Source organism: Phyllobates terribilis, unplaced genomic scaffold (assembly GCF_046119375.1).
Source record: "Phyllobates terribilis strain yellow unplaced genomic scaffold, ASM4611937v1 Scaffold_4__5_contigs__length_816908805, whole genome shotgun sequence".
Lineage (NCBI taxonomy): Eukaryota > Metazoa > Chordata > Amphibia > Anura > Dendrobatidae > Phyllobates > Phyllobates terribilis.
Genome location: NW_027362764.1, coordinates 461,771,483 through 461,790,974, shown reverse-complemented (window position 1 = coordinate 461,790,974; position 19,492 = coordinate 461,771,483). Strand labels below are relative to the sequence as shown.

Genomic DNA, 19,492 nt, shown 5'->3' with positions numbered 1-19,492 from the left:
TTCACTTGTGAGGCAGGGAACTTTCACTGAGAAGCGAAGAACACAATTTTAAAAAGACACACCAATCAGTGTCTGGGCTTCAGCCTGCTGTCCTCCCTCCTCCTCCTCCTCCATACCTCCCCCATCACGCTGATTCAATGAACAAGCCCTGAGAGATTTACGTAAGAAGTCATTCATAAGTAAAAGTCTGAGAATACATTGGTCGCACTCGCTAACAAAATCAAAAGCATCGGCACAATTTACAATATGCTTAAGAAATTCCAAATTGATCAAAAGCCAAGTTGCATCTGCTACTTCAAATCCTGCAAAACGGAGAACAAAGACGGTTTTCCCAAATAGGTACAGTAGCTTGTTTAATTAGTCCGACAAGCAACGTGTACATAAGCAGTGGTATAAGAGATCCCCGCAACCTTCCTATACATATCTCTCTTTAATTGGACGCTCTATGCGCCCTAATTAGACGCTGCAGTCTTTTAATGTTGAATCTCCTTTTATGTAAATCAACAATGCATCTGGGCTGGCCTATTAAATCATTATTAATTAGGAATTACAGTACTCCCGGAGAATGCTGTCATTATTGGATGCCACTCGCTTCATTTTTCGTTTGCTTTCGGCTGCTGACAGGCTACTAATTGTGGAGAGATTATAGTGTTGATACTTGGCTGCCATCTAAGTAGCAAGTTTTATAAGAGAAACTTATTGGGTCTTTAATCCTGATGAGTCATGAAGACAAGAGGATAAAATTCTGTAACGTCTTTTTCTCCAGGGGAAAGCAGAACTATGCTTTTGTTTGCTGTGCAATATTTAATATACCTCTGATTAATTCTATTTCCTAATTAGCAGCTTCCCGTACACGGGAGAAATGACTTTTAATGCTCATTTCAAGTACACAAAATCATTTGTTACATAGATGATGAGGAGGATCCGGCAATGAGCCATTTGTTTTCAAACATAACCATCTGGCCTCCTAATAAAATACGTTTTGGACAACCCCGTATGTTTTAAATAATGGGAGCGCAAGTCACAGAGATTTCTTCTTTTGGGAAATATTTTAATCTTGGGTTAACAGATTATGGGGTACACAACATGACATGCACTGACAATAGGGGTCTTTGGCCAGCTTTTCCCAGTACATAACGATATATCAAAATGTACTTGTGGGGTTCAATCACCTTCTCACTGTTTAAGGCCGATTTTACACATCTTTTTTTTTCTTATAAATGTAAAGCGGTCCATGTTTTTTTGTACTTACTGGAGCCCTTCTTTGGTCTGTGTGTCAAATTTTACAATCTTCGTTGCATCCAATTTTCACATATGAAAAAAATTTTTGTAGCTTCTCCTATTCATTAAATAAAAAAAATACAGAGCGCACACATATCACAAACAAGTACTATCTGAATTTTTGTCACTCTGCCATTGACTTGCATTGGCAAGTTTTATCCGTAACACAGATTATAGTAAGGCATATATCCATTTTCTTTGTGTGGACAATTGGTCTGTAAGGAAAAGGAGATGTGAAAAAGTACATTGATTGTAATAGGGCTGTGCTTCATCCTCAAAAATAATTGACAGCATAATTACCAAAAAAATTGATGTGTGAAATCTGCTTTAAAGGGGGTTTCCATGACCCCAAATGGTCTAAAATAACAGAGAGGAACTCACCATCCCTGAGTCCTGTGCTGTGTCTGCACCGCTACTCAGGTCTTGGTGCTTTGACTGCAGTGGTGACATCATGTCAGTCTGACACATCACCGCTGTAGCCAGGCAGTGAGCTCAGCGGCTCTCCTGAGGTACCCGGCAAGAGTTCACTGATGGACTACAATGTAACATCGTCGATGCTGCCAAAACACCAAAACACCACAACTGTAGTAATGGGGAGCTAGCGCCGGATCCGCGAAGGATAAATAGCCCATAGTGGGAAGGCACTGAAAGAATGCTTTAATGGACAGGTACAGAGAGATTTTCTATTTGGTCATTTTTTGATTCCTGTCTTGTGTAATACCCTTCAGCACTGCAATAGGGATAACAGAATGGGGCAGATTTACTAATCCTGTCAAACATATACAGTAAAGGAAATAATTATTTGATCCCTTGCTGTTTTTGTAAGTTTGCCCACTGACAAAGACCTGAACAGGCTATAATTTTAAGGGTAGGTTAATTTTAACATTGAGAGATAGAATATACCCAAAAAATCAAGAAAATCACATTGTATAAATTAGATAAATTTATTTGCATTTTGCAGTGTGAAATAAGTATTTGATCCCCTACAAACCATTATGAGTTGTGGCTCCTATAGACCAGTTAGACTCTCCTAATCAACTCGTTACCTGCATTAAAGACAGCTGTTTTACTTAGTCACCTGTATAAAAGACTCCTGTCTACAGACTAAATTACTCAATCGGACCTTAACCTCTACAAAATGGGCAAGACCAAAGAGCTTTCTAAGGATGTCAGGGACCTGCACAAAGCTGGACTGGGCTTCAAAACCATAAGTAAGACGATGGGTGAGAAGGAGACAACTGTTGGTGCAATAATAATAAAATGGAAGAAATACAAAATGACTGTCAATTGACATCGATCTGGAGCACCATGCAAAATCTTACCTCATGGGGTATCCTTGATCATGAGGAAGGTGAGAGATCAGCCTAAAACTACATGGGGGAACTTGTTAATGATCTCAAGGCAGTTGGGACCACAGTCACCAAGAAAACCATTGGGTAACACATTATTCCTTAAAGGTTTAACATCCTGCAATGCCCGCAAGGTCCCCCTGCTCAAGAAATCACATGTGCAGGCCCATCTGAAGTTTGTCAATGAACACCTGGATGATTCTGTGAGTTATTGGGAGAAGGTGCTGTGGTCAGGTGAGACAAAAATTGAGCTCTTTGGCATTAACTCGACTCAGCGTGTTTGGAGGAACAGAAATGCTGCCTATAACCCAAAGAACACCATCCCCACTGTTCAGCATGGAGGTGGAAACATTATGTATTGGGGGTGTTTCTCAGCTAAAGGCACAGGACTACTTCACCGCATCAATGGGAGAATGGATGGAGCCATGTACCGTAAAATCCTGAGTGTCAACCTCCTTCCCTCCACATTAAAAATGGATCGTGACTGGGTCTTCCAGCAAGACAATGACCCAAAACATACAGCCAAGGCAACAAAGGAGTGGCTAAATAAGAAGCACAGTAAGGTCATGGAGTGGCCTAGCCAGTCTCCAGACCATAATCCCATACAAAACTTATGGAGGTAGTTGAAGCTCTGAGTTGCCAAGCGACAGCTTCAAAATCTTAATGATTTAGAGATGATCTGAAAAGAGGAGTGGACCAAAATTCCTCCTGACATGTGCGCAACCCTCATCATCAACTACAAAGAACGTCTGACTGCTGTGGTTGCCAACAAGGGTTTTGCCACCAAGTATTAAGTGTTGTTTGCCAGAGGAATCAAATACTTATTTCTCACTGCAAAATGCAAATAAATTTATCTAATTTATACAATGTGATTTTCTTTATTTTTTTTGGATATTCTATCTCTCAATGTTAAAATTAACCTACCCTTAAAATTATAGACTATTCATGTCTTTGTCAGTGGGCAAACTTACAAAAACAGAAAGGGATCAAATACAGTGCATTGTGAAAGTATTTGGCCCCCTTGAACTTTTCTACCTTTTGCCACATTTCTGGCTTCAAACATAAAGATATAAAATTCTAATTTTTTGGGGAAGAATCAGCAACAAGTGGGACACAATCGTGAAGTGAAACAAAATTTATTGGATATTTTAAACTTTTTTAACAAATTAAAAACTGAAAAGTGGGGCGTGCAATATTATTCGCCCCCCTTGAGTTAATACTTTGTAGCGCCACCTTTTGCTGCGACTACAGCTGCAAGTCGCTTGGTGTATCTCTCTATCAGTTTTGCACATCGAGAGGCTGAAATTCTTGCCCATTGTTCCTTGCAAAACAGCTCGAGCTCATTGAGGTTGGATGGAGGGCGTTTGTGAACCGCAATTCTCAGCTCTTTCCACAGATTCTCGATTGGATTCAGGTCTGGACTTTGACTTGGCCATTCTAACACCTGGATACGTTTATTTCTGAACCATTCCATTGTAGATTTTGCTTTATGTTTGGGATCATAGTCTTGTTGGAAGATAAATCTCCGTCCCAGTCTCTGGTCTTTTGCAGACTCCAACAGGTTTTCTTCCAGAATGGTCCTGTATTTGGCTCCGTCCATCTTCCCATCAATTTTAACCATCTTCCCTGTCCCTGCTGAAGAAAAGCAGGCCTAAACCATGATGCTGCCACCAGCATATTTGACAGTGGGGATGGTGTTTTGAGGGTGATGAGCTGTGTTGCTTTTACGCCAAACATATTGTTTTGCATTGTGGCCAAAAAGTTCGATTTTGGTTTCATCTGACCAGAGCACCTTATTCCACATGTTTGGTGTGTCTCCCAGGTGGCTTGTGGCAAACTTCAAATGAGACTTTTTATGGATATCTTTGAGAAATGGCTGTCTTCTTGCCACTCTTCCATAAAGGCCAGATTTGTGCAGTGTACGACTGATTGTTGTCCTATGGACTGACTCTCCCACCTCAGCTGTAGATCTCTGTAGTTCATTCAGATTGATCATGGGCCTTTTGGCTGCATCTCTGACCAGTCTTCTCCTTGTCCGAGATGAAAGTTTAGTGGGACGGCCGGGTCTTGGTAGATTTGCAGTGGTCTGATACTCCTTCCATTTCAATATGATCGCTTGCACAGTGCTCCTTGAGATGTTTAAAATTTGAGAAATCTTTTTGTATCCAAATCTGGCTTTAAACTTAGCCACAACAGTATCTCGGACCTGCCTGGTGTGTTCCTTGGTCTTCATGATGCTCTCTGCACTTGAAACAGAACTATGAGACTATCACAGACCAGGTGCATTTATTTGGAGACTTGATTACACACAGGTAGATTCTATTTATCATTACCAGTAATTTAGGACAACATTGGATCATTCAGAGATCCTCACTGAACTTCTGGAGTGAGTTTGCTGCACTGAAAGTAAAGGGGCCGAATAATATTGCACGCCCCACTTTTCAGTTTTGAATTTGTTAAAAAAGTTTAAAATATCCAATAAATTTCGTTCCACTTCACGATTGTGTCCCTCTTGTTGTTGATTCTTCCCAAAAAAATTTGAATTTTATATCTTTATGTTTGAAGCCAGAAATGTGGCGAAAGGTAGAAAAGTTCAAGAGGGCCAAATACTTTCACAGTGCACAGTAATTATTTCCTTCACCGTATGCACAGAAAACTTAGACTGCGCCAAATATATTACAGTAGCTCAAGTTGGTTTAAAATCTCCTACATCTTTAGACCGTGTTGTCTTAATTTTGCATCTCAAACTGTGCACCCTTTTATCTAAAGCCACAACCTGGTGGACCCTATTGTAAATCATTGAAGGCCAATAACTAAATGTGAAAAATAACTTACACAAACACCTAAAGAGAATTACAGGTTACACATGGATCTCATGAGAAGTTATGGTGAATTATACCTCCCCCTTAACTTTAGTCACCATCTCTCCTACCACGTTCCAGAAACAAAGTAGAAGTTGCAGTGTCTTCACTTGATGAACAATTAAAGAGAATCTGTTAGCAGGTCTTGCTATGAATCCTGAGGACAGCATGTGGTAGGGGCTAAGACACATATTTCTGGGATGTGTCACTTATTAGGCTGTGTGCAATTGCTTCAATACAATGAATGTTTTATCACCAGGAGGTTATCACTGCCTGGACTACAGCTCAAGTGGTCTGACCACACCCACTGTACACAGAAAGCTGTGGTATGGGCGGGGTTAGCTTTCTGAGCTCTGCTATATCTAAAAACTCTGATTGTGTCAGAACCCCTGCTGATTGTGTCAGAACCATTGCACCCAGTGAACTATGTGATACATCATTTAAAATAAGGGTCTCTTTTCCTACATTATGCTGCTCTCAGATGAGGTAGTAAAAATAGAATCCCTTTAATATGTAATCTTATAGGGGAAATCAGTATCTCAAAACACACAATAACATGGCTTTAGGCATATCTTCTAAATAAAACATGAATGTTTAATTTATTTATTAATACACACAATCTATATGAGCCTACTGGAATAGCTATAGTAATGTTTAAACTTTTCTGAAAAAGGTACAATATAGTAGAATACACAGACGTTTTTTAGACTAAAACACAATATTAAATTTTCTGTCTAGAAATGAATTACTAACACACATTTCAATTTAATACATGCCATGAATTTGTGATTGGAGCGCCCAAAGTTTCACAACAATCCTATGGAATTATGATCCATGCTTGAAAAAAAATAATAATGTTGCCTACGGCCAAAGAACACAGAGGGATAGCAAAATGGGGGCATTGTCAGAAACTATTTTGTCTTATTTCCAGAGTTGAGCTCTTTAGAGCTTCATGTCCCTCCAGCGGTGAGGAGGATACCTTTGTAAAAGGCAGTAGTCTATAAGTAATGACAGCAAACGGTGGGCAGTGATAGCAGAGTTTCACAGAAAATAAGTTAAAGCACGCATGGTTTCAAAAATACCGACTCTACATATACAAGCTTTGATAGAGGAGAAGCCAGCGCACTATACATGATTGCAGATGACAGTTTAACAATTCATTGATGGGTTATCAAATCTGACAATGGATAAGGAAACCGGTCGGCTTTGTTATCGGAGTGAATAATATGAGCTTTCTGGGTAAATAGTCAGGTATTCCGAGTCATCTCAATATACTGAATATCCTTTTCTATATTGTTTGGTCCAGTGGAGTAATAGACTGAGAACTGTGTAATGCCGTAAGTGCTATGTAGAATCATGTGTGCTGGAATATTTTACACCCATTGAATTCCTTAGCTAGACATGGTGATGATCACAATGAGGTTCAATTTTTATGGCGCCAGCATATACCAGAGTTCTTTGGAATCAAGTAAAGCAATAAAAGTACAGTATGTTAGATTTTGGAACAATGAGACAAGAACGCGCTTTTTCAATCTTAGAGCATGTGCACACATTTAGTATTTGCAGGAAAAAAAACACTGCACAAAAAACGCACATTTTTGCCGCCTTTTTTTTAACGGACTTCTGCTTGATCTTCAGCTACAGCGACTTGATAGATGAACTCTCTGTAGGAAGATCGATCTGATGCAATCCTAAATAGATTCACCAGGGTCTTCTCCGCTGTTATCTTGATAGTATTAAGCCATCGAGTTGCTAGTCTTTTTATTTACCTTTTTCCTTTTATTCTCACGACCATGATGTCCTTCTCCAGTGATTGCTGCCTTAACATGATGAGTCCAAAGAAGGAAAGTCGTAGCTTCATAATCCTTGCTTCGAGTGACATGTCTAACCTAATTTGTTCCAAAATTGATTTATTTGTTCTTCTTGCCATCCATGGTATTGATAACATCCTTCATCAGTACCACATTTCAAAGACGTCAATTCTTCTTCTGTCTTGTTTTTTTATCATCCATGATTCCCATCTGTATGCTACCACAGAAAACACCAGACTATGTACGAGCCGTGTCTTCATCACCAGTGAAATATTTCTTGATTTGAAGTCCTTGGCCAGTGACTTCATTGTTGATTTGCCCAAAGCTATTCTCCTATTGACTTACGGTGTCGTCGCTGCATCTTGAGTGATCATCAAGTAGGTTGAAGTTCTTTACAACTTCCAGTTCATCACTGTCCATCTCAAATGTGTCCTGGCTATCATCAATATTTTTGTCTTCTTTGTGTAGCAGTTCCACGTTGAGCCATGTTGCCGCCTTTTAGCATGTGTTTTTGATGCGTTTTTACTTTTGTTTGTTTTTTTTCTATTCATTTGATGAGTGAAAAATTATGCAAAAATGTTGAAAGAATTGACATGCTGCATATATGAAAAAAAAACACTTTGAAGGTTCAAATCTGCTAGGAAAAAAATAAGCAGCAGGTGCATATATTTCAGAAATCTCTTTCACTTTACTGGTACTGTTAAACATGGCAAAAAAGCAGAGTTGTGGACCCATGCATGACCTATATTCTGCAGTATGCTACTTCAGTACGGCAAATACTATGGTAAACAATGCTTTCAATGGATAATACCTTTATAATAGCACTTCACGGCAAACCCAACAGTTATTTTTTCCATCGAAATCAATATAAACCTGTCAAAAATACTTTCCTACTGTAGATACAGAGGTATATTATTATCCCATAGATTTCTATGAATAGTGTCTTAAGGCTCCATACATGTTTAAGTTGTTTGTACAGCCTTAAAGAGGACTTGTCATTTGCTATTAAAAAAGTTGTCCAGTACTTTATATTACCCCCCCCCCCCAATGTATCCCCCCGGGGCCCCTAAGGATTTTTGTAAATACCTTACGTTGTTGTTTCTGCCTGTGAGCGGCACAATCGGTGGCTGCTCACAGGCATCACGTGACCCCGCGCTGACGTCACGTCAAGTGAGGTGTGACTCAGCGTTGGGGTCCCCGCAGTGGCTGCTGGGTTGTGGGCGGGGTTACCCCCCTCGCCACACCCAGCATCCACCGCGTGCTTTCCCAATGAATGGGGAGAGGCAGAGCGCACGGTGGATGCCGGGTTTGACGCAGGGGGGGAACCCTGCCCACAGACTGGAATCCATTGTGGAACGCAGAAGACAGAGACCCCCCGGCTGCTGCCAGCACTTGTCATGACGCCAGCGGATGTCAGAGCCGGCTGCAGCCAGGGGTCACGTGATGCCTGTGAGCGGCCAGTGATAGGCATTATTTGCAACGTAACCTAATTACAAAAATCCTTAGGGGCCCCGGTGGGATACATTGGGGGGTAATATAAAGTACTGGACAACCCCTTTAATGTGCATTTTTTAACTGATGAATTTGGATCTTTTTTTCTTTTGTTCCTGCATCCCTCCATTCCTGAAAAATATCCCCTCCTTAATTGAACGTAATGGTCTTTTTAGCAAAGTGGACCTTAACTGTTCTCTATGGGAGTCTTATTGTGGTCTATGACCCATTTGATTACTTTAATGCATTCCAGCACTTTAAAGGTCTACAGTTACTTTAGGTGACTGCAGACCCGTGAATCCTCACATTGTGCGCTGTTAGGATTTTCCAGTGATGGCACAGGGAATGGAGGTCATGTGACCTCAAGTATGCAATATGTATACTCCCGGCCACATTTCGACTAGATGGGCATGTCCTCGCTCAATTCAAGTGTATTTAATGAGGTTAGAAACAGTCTAGTCAGATTGTGGTCGGGAGTATGTATATCACATACTTGGACTTTTACTCAGCACTATCAGACATTATCATCACTGTCCCCAATGGGGCTCACAATAGAAATTCTCTATTAGTATGTCTGAAGAATGTGGGATGAAACCAGAGGACCTGGGGTAAACCTACACAAACACAGGGAGTACATACAAGCTACTTGTAGATGTTGTCCTTGGAGGGATTTGACTCTAAGGACTCCAGCACTGCAAAGCAACAGTGCTAACCACTGAGCCATCATACTGCTCATGACTGCTGTTCCCAGTGTCGACATTGGAGAATCCTCATAGCGTGAAGTGCATGCAATATGAGGATTCTCAAATCTGCAGTCACATAGAGTGACTGCAGACTTATATTTTACGGCCGGACAACCCCTTTAAATTCTTATTCTTACATACACTGCTAGCAATCTATTTAGTTTTCAGTCTTTGACTTTAGATGCCCCTGTGACCACTATCTATTCTAGGGAGACCTATTGTTGCCACTTATTTTGCTGTGCTTTTCTTGTGACTCAATAAAGATTGTGTTTTATAAATTGTTGGCTATTGGCACTGTGTGTTTGCAGGTTGTCATTATAGATTTGGTTCTAGCCTTATTGATTTTGACATGTTCTGTATGCACTTTAATGCGAAGGCTGGCTCTGTCACCCTGACTATATGTGAAGCTTCTGCTATTAATTTAGTAATAGTCCTTGAAGGCTGAGGCCTGAACCACTGTTTCATAACATCACAATATAGAAATGATCTAACATCTAAGGACACAGCACATTCTCTTCCACTGTATTGAGTCTTGAACAGTTCAACATATGTCATGTAGGTTGGAGAATGATGTGCGAAAATCAATTACTGACTGCAATTGTGCAGCCCTTTTCTTGTCCTTAAACATGACGCTTGAGGTTGTGTAGACCCAGAAATACGGCTGTATCAATTATATTGTTTTCAATTGTTTAGAAAATATAGACACATAAGAAATGAAATCTTAAGTGAGAATGAATGACAATAGTGTATTTTACAAGGGCTCTAAAATGTAATGAATAACTAAGTACTACATTGACTTGTATGTCTAACCTTGAACACCTTTTTAGTCACACGTGCATATTTTAACCATCAGTGCATTTATTTTTCAAATCTGAAGCATGCCAATTTTTCTTTTTGCTGCATTTTTGACCCATTCAAATGAATGCATAAAAAAACAAGTAAAATAATACAAAAAACTGACCAAAAATGTATAAAAAACGTGCTTAATGAACGCTATGTTTTTCATGCAAAAGATGCATTTTTAGTGCACAAAAATCTGCTGCAAATACTCAACAAGTAGAAAGGCTATCAAGTTGGAGTGACTTGTTTTGGGGGTAAGACAACATCATTTTTATTCACAGTGACTTCCAAATTGCCTTTATAGTACATTTTCAAAAGAGTTCAAGTATACCGAAAGTTCATCGACCATTTAACTCTATGTACATGCCGAGAATAAGGGACACATCATGAAAATTGAGCTCCAACTTCTGTAAATACTGTATATATTCTACCATTAATCAACACAAAATGTTGGATCCAAAAAAAACATGTGGACATTAACTCAGAATTTTTTCTCTGAATGGATGCCTTGTGCCAGTAGCTGTATAGCATGTGTTTAGTCACATGTAAGCATCCACACATCATCAATAAAAGCGCCGTAGCTATCAGCACTGTCTGATTGGTGTTAATGTATTTTCCATGGGAAGAGGAACACGATTGTTGATGACTTACCTCTCTAGAGAACAAAAGAATCGAGTGATTATATTTAAAATACCCTAAATTTAAATGTGAAAGTCTTTCTAAAATCATCGGGTTCAGCCAACTATAATCAAATGTTTTTGGGGGCTTTGAATAACAACAAGAGTTTGAGTCCAAGTATTCTGGGGGTCTTTATGTCACCTAATCTCCATCATGTCTCAAGCCTCCATATTTCATTAGCCATACAGAATAGTTTCTGCATATATTAAAATAATGAAGCATTAATTTATATAATGAAGTCTTCTAGAGTAATTATATCATGGTGTAATTAGGATCTTATGTCATTGTGACCCTGCCCTATCACAGTGCCACCGCTGTTCTCTTTGCTTTTTGTATTGTTCTCATGCAAAAATATTCCAGGCTTTTCACTGGGTCTCTTATTTTACTCCATTAAAACATTTATGAATAAATGTCCAGGAAAATAAACCCAGGCATTCAAATATGTATCTGGCAATAAATTGTACATTACATGCTAGCGGTCACGAAAAATGAACCGGCGCAAAAGTTAGTTGTCACTCAAGAGCAGCTATTTATTTCTTGTTTTTACTTTTACACAGTTCAGTACACTTTCAATAATTCTCCTGATACAGAAGCTCTGTCATTTTTTCGACTTTTCAAAGAAATAGTTTCACATTACTGAGAATGTCTTACAGAAGTGAATCATTTCATAGATGAGAAAAGCCCAAAAACCCACCAGACCAAAGATGTTGTGATGAATTATGTGACCAGGTAGTCAAAACAGCTCATCCACATCACTTGTCAGATCCCATTTTACGTCTTTCAGTTTCTATATCTCTTTTTGTCCTCCACTTGAATTGTAATGGGCTAGCAGCACCCCAGCCAATATGTCAATGCATGCTTCAATTCACACACAGAAAAGAAGATCTCCTTTTGTTTGGGGCCTGGATAGCTGGGTGGTTTTATGCATCAGCAAGCAGTGGCTTCCCTCACAGTAGGAGCTGTGCAGTAATTGCCAGAACACATTATACCAGGGCAATCTGTTCTTTCTCCCTTTTTCAAAGCAGAAAACATGCATGGAACTTGAAGACAACACCAATGTTGACTGCTTACAAAGTAGCGTAGAAATAGATTTGCTACACTACAAAAAAGATCATGTTGGGAACAACAGTTTTAGGACATGGAATTTCCATGGGTGCTGATTTATTTCCTTGTTCTGGATATGGCAGGTTTCATGCTCTAAGTGCAATGTAAATCAATAATGCTTTGTTAGATCATAATGGGTGTTTTTATTGTATAGGCAAGTGTTAAGTATCAACTAAGACCATTACATAAAGCTATGAGACTCCTAAATTTAAAATTGGCAAATAATATCTAAATGAATAATTTACTGCACTTTACATAAATGATATAACGCACAATGTGATGTATAATATATTAAATTATATTCATTGAATTCTAAGAATATAAAGAAATGTCAATTTTATTTTTAGGCATTACTCTATATATAAAAAAAACGGTGTTAAACCCACAAAACTTCTAGAACCTTTAAAAAAAATCTTTGCTGTACCTCTGTTCATTACTCTGCTGAATGTTGGTGACAACTCTTGAAAGTCATTAAAAAAGTATAAAAAACACATAAATGAGTAAAATATTATTCTAAAAAGTTTTCTAGGACTTAAACACTGATGATATATGCTATCTGTGCAGTGTATTTGTATGGAAGGGAAAGGTCATCCGTGTTCCAATATTGTAATATTGAAGGTCTACACATCTCAACACTAATGGTCTGAGTCATGAAAGCGTTTTTTTCTGACATAAAACAACTTCAAATGCAGCAAATTGCTCAACATTTTTGAGCAATTTGAAGTTGGGCAATAATGTTGCGACTTTTGGCGGGATGATGTATGGTTAAGCCCATACGTCTAATTCATTAAAATTTACGCCATTTTAAAGTTGTAAATTTAGCCAAAAATGTACTCTAGGCCCTGGACCATGCCAGTTGTAAGGTGCACCTAATTCATTAAGTGGCGTGCACCTCTTAATGAATTAGTTTCACCTTACTCAAGCAGTTCTGTTAATTAAAACTGGCATGCACAAAGCTATACGTAATGAATCAGTGCCTATAGCGCTTTCATTGTTTACTTGGCACAGCTCCGCACATTTGGCTGTGGCTATGTCTGGTACTGCAGCTCCTTCTCTTAGGATTGAGCTGCAGTACCAGTCTCAGCCACAACCAAATGTACAGTGCTGTGGAAAACAATCAAGGGGATGTAGCACTTCCTGGAGCGCTGGCGACTTTGAACCCCCAGCAACTAGATATTGGTGGCCTATGCAACTACATGCCTAAAGTAATGGAGCTAGTTCTTCTCCGACAGATTTCTAAAACTCAACATGGATAAAACAGAGTTCATCATCTTTCCACCCTCTCATTCACATCCCCCATCCGACCTATCCATCAACATCAATGGCTGTTCACTCTCCCCAGTCTTACAAGCTCGCTGCCTTGGGGTAACCCTGGACTCTGATCTCTCCTTCAAGCCACATATCCAAGCCCTTTCCACCTCCTGCCAACTCCAACTCAAAAACATCTCCCGGATCCGTGCATTCCTCAGCAAAGACTCTGCAAAAACACTAGTGCATGCCCTCATCATATCCCGCCTCGACTACTGCAACCTCCTGCTCCGTGGCCTCCCTTCCAACACTCTTGCACCTCTCCAATCTATCCTAAACTCTGCTGCTCGATTAATCCACCTGTCCCCCCGCTATTCCTCGGCCTCTCCTCTCTGTCAATCCCTTCACTGGCTCCCCATTGCCCAGAGAATTCAGTTCAAAACCCTAACCATGGCATACAAAGCCATCCACAACCTGTCTCCCCCATACATCTGTGACCTAGTCTCCCGGTACTTACCTGCACGCAACCTCCGATCCTCACAAGATCTCCTTCTCTACTCCCCTCTTATCTCCTCCTCCCACAATCGTATACAAGATTTCTCCCGTGCTTCCCCAATACTCTGGAACTCTCTACCCCAACATATCAGACTCTCGCCGACCGTGGAAACCTTCAAAAGGAACCTGAAGACCCACCTCTTCCGACAAGCCTACAACCTGCAGTAAACACCACTGCACGACCAGCTCTACCCTCACCTAATGTATCCTCACCCATCCCTTGTAGACTGTGAGCCCTCGTGGGCAGGGTCCTCTCTCCTCCTGTACCAGTCGCTGACTCGTTTTGTTAAGATTATGTAAATGCTTTTGTTATGTATATCCCTATCACATGTAAAGCGCCATGGAATAAATGGCGCTATAATAATAAATAATAATAATAATAATAATAGTATACAATGACATAAATGGGTAGCCCATTAATATATCTATCTGCCAAATAAATCTTTTGAAGTTTAAAATTTTTTTGCTACTGGATAAATATAGGCACATACGACATTGGCCAAAATTGTGGTGTGAACATGTGCAGCAATGTTCAGAATTCCCATACAAGTGAATAGAGTGATACGCCACCTCCCTATTCCCAATGATGCAAGACAGGCCCCTGCTATTGAGATAGATATGTATGGCATACCCCTGTAAGTAAAATTGGTACAGCTGCTTCAGGTTAATTCTGGTGGTTTTGGCTGATTAAACTAATAGATTCTACACATTAAGTTATCTACACTTTTGACTTTCAGTTGTCTCAGTATGGCAGCATTTTCTGACACTGCTCAAAGCATGATATGCACTATTGCAGTTATTATTTCTGCTAAGATTTGCAGATTAACCTACCGGTTCTACAATGATGCACCAGAACCCAGAGCTGATTCTGCTTGACTTCAAGCCACTGGACCTTGTTCACAGACAGAGAGACAGAGTGGGCTGTGATTACACCACAACACTCACCAAACACCATGTGGTGGGAAACACTCACTTCTTAATATTGACTCACTATCGCCTCCCACAGGACTTCCTCAGTGATGAAGACCCTGAATATTAGCCTACAGCAAGTGGCATCCAGTGTAATCACCATGCTATATTGTTACAATTATCACCAGATGACAAAACAGTTCTTCAAGTGTTATACTTTACATACTTACATTTACTATACAGTTATACTTGTATTATTGCTCTTCAGCCATAGACATGGCCATATTAGTGTACACTTGGTCTTATGATTCTTTGCCTTTTAAATCATTATTGTAGGTACATAGTGGGCTTTTCAGCAAGCTCTAACCATTCTCCTAAAGAGACAATAACCGAATATTATGGATAGCAGTGTTAAATGTAAACCCTATATGTTTTATAATGGTGGGTCCTAGGCACAGCCTACAATACATATGTGTCTATGTGTGGCCACCCAGTGGTTGTGGTGTGGTTTGCAGCCTCTAAACGATTTTGCTAGTATATATTAACACCTTCATAACCGGAGCATTTTCCGTTTTTCCATTTTTGCTTTTTGCTGCCCTTCTTCCCAGAGCCATAACTTTTTTATTTTTAGGGTAATATGGCCGTTTGAGGGCTTAATTTTGCGGGACAATTTGTACTTTTGAACGACATCACTGGTTTTACTATATCGTGTACTGGAGAACGGGAAAAAAATTCCACAGTTGTTCTTTTTTTTTTTTTGCCACGTTAATTGAATGCTAAAACTGGCTGTCGATTATTATTTTCCAGGTCATTACGAGTTCATAGACACCAAACATGTATAGGTTCTTTTTTATTTAAGTGGTGAAAAAAATCCAATGTCTGCTAAAAAAAATGGCGCCATTTTCCGAGACCCGTAGCGTCTCCATTTTTCGTGATCTGGGGCCGGGTGATGGCTTATTGAGGGCCGAGCTGACGTTTTTATTGATACCATTTTTGGGTAGATACGATGTTTTGATCGCCTCTTACTGCATTGTATTGCAATGTTGCGGCGACAAAAAAAAATTAATTCTGGTGTTTAGAATTTTTTTCTCGTTACACAGTTTACCCATCGGATTAATTCTTTTTTTTATATTGATAGATTGGGCGATTCTGAAAGCAGCGATACCAAATATGTGTATGTGTGGTTTTTTTTTTACTGTTTTATTTTGAATGGGGCGAAACGGGGGTGATTTAAACTTTTATATTTTTGTCATTTTTTATATTTTGAGACATGAAGCTGCAATTATCTGATAGCCTCTGTTACACACATGCGATGATCAGATCGCCTGTGTATAACAGATTTGCTCACTTGTTATGAGCACCGACCTCTGGGTGGTACTCATAGCAATCTGGCAGTGACAACCACAGGGATCTCCTGCAGACCTCAGGTTGTTATACCGACCCATCGGCGACCCGTGATCATGTGACGTAGTCGCCGATGGGTGGGGCCTATGACGCGCTTGTTGGAAGCGTTAGTTAAGTGCCGCTGTCAGAGACTGACAGCGGCATTTAACTAGTTAACAGCCGCGGGTGGATCGCGATTCCACCCGCGGCTGTTGCGGGCACATATCGGCTGTATAGATCAGCTGACATGTGCCCAGAAAGGTGCAGGCTCAGTGCCAGAGCCCGCACCAAACAGAGGGATCTGACGTGGGGTGTACTATTACGCTCCATGTCAAAAAGGGGTTAAAACACCACTCCAGTGTTTTTTTTAATTTTACCACTGGAATGGTGTTTCTAATCCAAGTTCCCTGCCCCAAGTCTCATAATTATCAGCTGCCATCTTCATCTGTTATAGGTACTGTGCTGATCGGTCTCCAGCAATTTGTGACCTGCCAGATTGCTCTAGTCTTTGATGGACGATCCGTAAGTCACCACTCAATGTAAGTCTATGAGAGCTAGAACGAGGTTCTTGAAGACTTACATTGAGAGCTTGTGTCCGTTACTTCTGACTTCTGGTCAATCACAAGTTTCAGTCACAAGATGGGGCCGCGGGATTGGAGCAGTGTTAGCAAAAGCTGAAGGCAACGGCTAATAAGTGAAAGGCTAGGGTCTGGGAACTTAGATTAGCAGCACCACTCCAGTGCTGAAATAAAGAAAAACGCTGGAGTCAGAGGTGGACATACCGTCAGTGCAGCTACACAAGGATCCAAAAGAAGAGGAGGCCCAAATGACGCACCCCCTGGGGCCATGGAGTACTCGGCGCCGGGCCAGTCAGTTCCTTGGGATAGTCACGGTGGCGTGACCCGGTCCATGGCCCCGGGCAGTCAATAACAGAGGGGAATAAAGTTTTGTGACGCCACCCGTGGTATGCGGCTATAGGTGGCTGCCACTGCTGTTCAGATCCACTGGGGCCATTGGTGGCGCAGCAGACATGGTTCAGCTCTCCATAGGTAGAGCTAGGCCCAGGGCAGTTAAAGAGGTAGCTTTGTTGTAGGTGTAGTGCAAGGCAGGTGATGCAGCAATTAAGTCAAGGACACAGCGGGGTGCAGTCTTCAAGTTTTTACTCACAGTTCTTATGATGTTCAAGGTTACAACTGCCAGCAGGTTATAACAGCCCACTGAGTCCTGTGTCCTCCGGGGAAGTGATGCAGCCAACTCTCAGATAACTTGGGTGCACTTGATCGGGACCTTCAGTCCTTCCTTGTGTGCTCCCCTAAACTACTTCCTCCACCTACCTCCTCTACCTAGTTCCCTCCTCCAGACAGGGACAGGGACTGTGCTCTCCCTCAGGAGCAATCTCGCTCTTCCCTAATGGAGTGATGTGGTGATGGATGTGGGTGTGTGGGTCCCGGGTAGTGCTCCCTCCTTACCCGAGAGTGGGGTACCACACCTCTGGCTGAGATGCAGTACCTCTGTGGCGACTGGACCCGCAGGGGCGCCACACAAACAACTGATGAAATTTCATGCTCTGTCATAGAGCCAGCGGCAGCATCAGCCCTAAGAGGAGAGGAGAGTGCACTCTGCAAAAGACGCTGAAAGGGGCCTCCTTCCCGTCCTCTCAGCATTGAGGCTCTATGATACAGGAAACGCACAGCATGGCTTCACAATTCCATATGCAGGGGTGTGGCTAGGCAGTTTCTACATTTTAAAGAAAGTTTATTTTGTTTGCAAACCTGCATAGCGTCAGCCTCTCAGTGCATGCACGCTGCCCCTGGTCTGCTCAGCTCCTCCTGGATGCTAGTCAAATCTCTTGCTGCTCCTGCATCCATCCTGTGCAGAGCATGTCTCCTCCAGCTGCTACTATGTTGCTGATCTCACTGCCTCTTTTTATCAGAGAGCACAAGGTGAGGGATGGTCTGGAAGTTAGAACCACTGCTGTCAGATTCCTCAGAGCAATGACAGGAGGCAGCGCTGTCCCTGATGACAAGCAGTGAGTCATTGACTGTGCCCGGAGCTCCTGGTCAGTTCTGTGAGTGGCTGAGAAACCTTATCCTGCACCGATCAGATTGCACCCTGTGTGGAAGTCACTAATTCACTGCTTGTAACCACTGACCCCAGACGCTGCCTGTCATTACTGCTGTAATAATTCCAGGCTCACAGTGGTCCCTGACCCAAAACTTCCCCCAGTGGAACATTTGCATTGCAGCAAATAATATATTAATTATGTATAATATATACACACATATAGTACACAGGTGTGTATATTCCACCTTTGTGCAGTAGATGTCGGTATGTACTGAATTTGTGTATTATATACTTAGATATATACTGGCTCAATGATAAAGGCAACTAACTACTGTATGTTACTTTTGCCTTGCGTAAGGCTCAAAAAATCTCCCCAGAATGTCTAAAGCACCCTATTTATGTATGGAGACATTGTAGTCAGTTTATCAGTATGTTTAAATGTAAATATCTCTTAAGGGTTTTTTTCAGGGTCGGACATGCTACCATTGCAGCCAGTGTAGCTGCATCGCAGCCCAGAGGTGGAGGGGAGCCTCCGGACACCAGTGACTATTTCAGCTGGACATGCATCCTCGGATGCACATTCAGCTGAAATGTATTGTGGCACCGGGACCAGCCGGCTTCCTGCACTGCAATACACGCTGCCTGCCAAACAGAGGTTGGCAACTGACGTCGCATGACCTTGACTAGGGGAGCATTGCAGTGACGTCATGTGCCATTGAGGCGATGCCGACATCCGCTGGCGGATCCTTCACTGGCTGCAGAAGAGGACGTCACACATTGTGAGAGCAGTGGAAGGTAAGTAGAATTGTGTTTTTTTTATATATGTGTTGCAGAAGGACAGGACAAATTATCTCAGGAAGTGGCCCAGGATGGGGCACAGAATCCATGGAATGGTACCAGTATAGGGCACATTATGTCCTATGAAGGGGATCAGGATAGCGCACGTTATATTCCTGGAAGTGGACCATGATGAGGCAAACAGCCCAGAATGAGGAACATTATGCAAGGAATGGGATGAGGATGGGGCACATTATATCCCACGAAGGGGATCAAGATGGGGCACATTATATCCCTGGAAGTGGATTTGTATGGGGCACATTATTCCAGGAAGGGGGACATTATCTCAAATGGGAGACATTATACCAAAAAGGAGTCCAGGTTGTTAGACATTATCT

The 19,492-nt window shown here is 41.4% G+C and overlaps 1 protein-coding gene across 3 annotated transcripts in view; it reads right to left on the bottom strand.

Moving 5' to 3' along the window:
* Positions 1-19,492, bottom strand: part of CDH20 (cadherin 20) — an 813,890-nt gene that overhangs the window by 223,747 nt on the left and 570,651 nt on the right. The gene's annotated exons all lie outside the window — the stretch shown is intronic.